This window comes from Podarcis vaucheri, assembly GCF_965113315.1.
Source record: "Podarcis vaucheri genome assembly, chromosome: 1".
NCBI lineage: Eukaryota > Metazoa > Chordata > Lepidosauria > Squamata > Lacertidae > Podarcis > Podarcis vaucheri.
In genome coordinates this window covers 38,658,625-38,662,969 of record NC_138759.1, presented here as the reverse complement: position 1 = coordinate 38,662,969, position 4,345 = coordinate 38,658,625, and positions in this window count along the sequence as shown.

Here is a 4,345-nt window from a genome sequence, read left to right as displayed (position 1 = left end):
TTTCTGGCTCTCAGTTAGAGTTCTGCTCCATCCCATTTGTGTGAACATTTCAGCAATGGAATGCTCAAAAATTCTGCATTTAAACTGTACACATGTTTATAGGCAAAATGTATACTTTTATGTAACTTATTCATTTTCCTGTCTGTAAAATGCATTATGTCTGAGAGGATCAGATAAGGTTGCATATTTTTACACACAGTTTATATCCACTCAAACTGCATTGCAAAATGCAGCTGGGAGGAGCATCCCAATCTGAAATGAAGTTTGAGAGCTTTAAACCAGGCTGGTCTGCTGTAAAAGTGAACCAAACTGTTTCCTCCTCAATATTCAAGTAAACCTTTGAAATAGTAGTCAAGTCAGTGTGTACATAGAATTATTGAGCTGGCCACAGATTTCAATGCTTTTGATGAGTGGTACAGATCACTGTGAACAAAAGCTCAACTCTCAGCTAAATTCAAATGAGATATCTTAAGTTTATTTTGTGTTAGAAGCCATCCCTGGTTCTCACATAACTCCTTTCAGAAGATTTATAAAAGAATTTCAGGAACATTCTCCAGGAACAAAATGGTTTCCAGGCTTGGAAATCATAGGGAACCTCGTGAAGGATTACATCTTTGGCCAGAAGCAATCATGAGCAAGGAGTTTTGTTGAGGATTAATTATGCTGTTTGTCTTTTGGAGTTGAATGACCTCAGCGATTAAAATGAAGAGGGAATGGAACTGGGCTGAGGAAGCTGTTATACACGTAATATATAGCTATGAGAAATGTGGCGGGGGGAAGGGGGGGACTTACTGTACTCCTGACTACAAATCTTTTACATGCATCATCTAGCCGCCACTCCTCTCCGTTCTCATCTGTCATCAATTTGTCAGCGTTCAACCCGTCACCTGCTTATCCAGCTGTGCCTTCGAAATTTCAAAGAATGGGTCCCAAGTTCTTTCAAACTCTGCCAACCTACTCTCTGGTGAAAAGGCCAATTTACTCAGTTCTGAATAGCTGCACATTCTTCACACAACTGAATCCCTGCAGAGATGCTCCGACAGAGATAGCCAGAAAGTACAAAAGAACCGTTTTGCCATTCCTGTTCTCCTCAAAATGAAGGGCATTGACAATTGGACTTTGTTTAAGGTCTAAGCCATGTTTTATGCACAATGCTGAATGCCCGTGTAGTAGCAGATTAAAAAAAACACCAAAAAACACCCAGAGTCACTCTTATTTTGTCCTCATCGTTAAGATAGGCTGTTTTACAGTATCTTTCTTTTCTTTTTTCTTTGCATGATTAAATCTTTATTTCCATAGCATTTAATAGAAAGTTCAACAGTTTATATAGACTTGTTTCTTTCCAAAGGAATGCAACAAAACCTTGCCAACAGAAGTGCCATCTTAATAGGCTAATTCATACTTAAGATGTGACAGTACCCTTTCTTCTTTCTTTTTGCTTCAGTATTCTTAGACGGACATTTCCATTGTTTTGGAATATGTACTGAAGTTCGCACAGTCAAGATATAGCTTCTGATTAAACAGGGCAAGTGTGTGGGCAGGGTAGACCAGAGGGAGACAGAAGACTTCATTGACTTAAGACTCTCCTTCTTCTCTACTACAGGAGTGTATTAGGCAGATCACCTACCAATATAGTTCTCCACAGGCAGAGGCACAGGCTTCCCTAGCAATCCAGCATAAGACTGAAGTCAAGCAATCATACGGAATCATTGGAGACCTCCAGATAAGATACTTCTCAGGCACCCAGAGTAAAATATACCTGGTGTGTGTGTGTTCACATCCTATGATGTCCTTGCCCTGCAAAGTGCTTATTATTTACCTTGCAGATAGTCATCCAGGGGTTCCACAAGAGAATCTTAAGACAGAGGTAGGCTGGATCCACAAATACACATTTTCCAATATAATCTCTGACCTATATAAAAAATGTTGTCCTTTCATTCATTTTCCAAACCCTAACATCTCACTGTCGCTCTTTCATTTTAAGACAGCTGCTCACAATTCAATTACAGATGACTGGCCATCTTTTTTTTATTGTGGGTTATTGACAGTGATTTTTTTTTTCCTGGGGTACTCAAGGGTATGCAATAGCAGCACACCCCCCCCCCCGATGTTAAAAGTGTGGCACTTGCTGTAACAACTTCATGGTGAGTACCAGTACCATTTTTTTAAAAAAAAGCTCTGCTGGTTGGGATAAGTTCCTGGTGGCTGTCCCTCTCATCCCCAAAGATGAGTTCCATGGAACCCTCTCTCCCAGATCCTGACGCTTTCTTCTCTTTGATATTGACTTTTTGATGACCATCTCTCTCTCTCTCTCTCTCTCTCTCTCTCTCTCTCTCTCTCTCTCATTTTCATCACCTTTATCACTCTCTGTCCCCAGGTGCAATGTAAGATTGTCATGATTATGAAGGCTGTTTGCCTTCTCTGGTGGTACATGGCTTGGTTGGATGATTGCTCTGTAAGCATTCCTTATAACACATGAAAGTTGTTTGTGATCCACTATAATCTGGATCCTATGGAAGTGAGAGCTGGACCATAAAGAAGGCTGATCGCCGAAGAATTGATGCTTTTGAATTATGGTGCTGGAGGAGACTCTTGAGAGTCACACGGACTGCAAAAAGATCAAACCTCTCCATTCTGAAGGAAATCAGCCCTGAGTGCTCACTGGAAGGACAGATCATGAAGCTGAGGCTCCAATACTTTGGCCACCTCATGAGAAGAGAAGACTCCCTGGAAAAGACCCTGATGTTGGGAAAGATGGAGGGCACAAGGAGAAGGGGACGACAGAGGACGAGATGGTTGGACAGTGTTCTCGAAGCTACCAGCATGAGTTTGATCAAACTGCGGGAGGCAGTGGAGGACAGAAGTGCCTGGCGTGCTCTGGTCCATGGGGTCACGAAGAGTCGGACACGACTAAACGACTAAACAACAGCAACATAATCTGTATCCAGTGGGTTAGATGGTCCTGCCTTTGAATAACTAGCCAAACTAGATGATCCTTTGATCTATTATATCTATAATGTACCAGTTCTGCTGTCAATGTATCCATCAGTCACATTCCCCAGGAACCAGACATGCTACACTTATCAAGCAAAAATTCAATTGACTAACGTTTGACCTGCACTAAATGTAACAAATTAATGCGCTAACTTGCCTTGTTGTTATAGGACAAGAATGGCTTAGTTTGGTCTTCTTGTTGGAGTCAAGAACCATTGTTCCTGCCCGTATTCTGCTACAGCTTTGGTAATCTAAGAGCAGTCACTTAAAACTCTGACAAAGGCAGAGCCAAGTAGCATTCTTTCTCTGCTCAGTTCATATTTTCAATGGAATTTCCAGTTTTGTCTTCAACTGAGGAATGGGCTTTTAACCTTGCAGATTCTCGCCTATCACTCATAAAACATGAGTAGATATATTCCTCTCTTGAGACGCATAACAAAATTTATTGATGTAGGAATTAAATATTGATTTCAGCAAATCAGACAGCAGTATTTATTTACAACACAAAGTAATAAATCTTGATAGATACTAACAGCAAAATATTGAACACAGAAATGACTCTGTCATATTAGCCCAATGATTCCTTCAAGAGCGATACGTTGCTGCTGTTTTGGCCTTTTATTTTAGGAAAGTTTGCCTCTATGTAATTTCAAGGTTGTCTTTCTGTAGTGTTAAAACTATGGCCCATGGACAGACCCTGTGTAATAGCAACTTTGCTATGGCAAAGTAGAACCACCAAGCTATGCAAGTAGGTGTTTGGGTGGTTTGTCAAACAAAGTCTGAAGCAGCAGTCTAACTATACACATCTTCTACATACAAATGGTACTGGCATTAGTCAGCTATACACCATCATATGGAGAAACAAAAGTTGTAAATTGGATGATCCAGCAGAAATCCCCATGTTTGTGGGAGCTGGGATAGAAAAAAGACACCATCATGAGAATTTCTGATGAAGATATCTATGGTAAACCATTTCAGATATTACATTTCTCCAGTCCTGGCTTTGGAAAGGTCAAGACAGCTTCTATAACTCTGGGTTATAGACATTTCATTTCAGGTCAGCATTTATATGGACCATTATACATGGGAGACTCTCTTAACGGCAGCGTTATTTCAGTGCGCACTATATCTAAATCATAATCATTAATGCTAATAATAATATTGTTGACCATAGTTTTGTAATGAAGCTTAAATAGCTTGTTATCATTGTGTATGTACACAATGATAGATTGATGATAGGTCCATTTGCCTTCTAGGGCAGGCGGTTTTGCGGGTGGGCCCTGGGCCTCTCTGGTGAACCGGCAAATGGCAGGCCGGATCACCTCCCTGCCACCAAATTGGCCAATGGCGG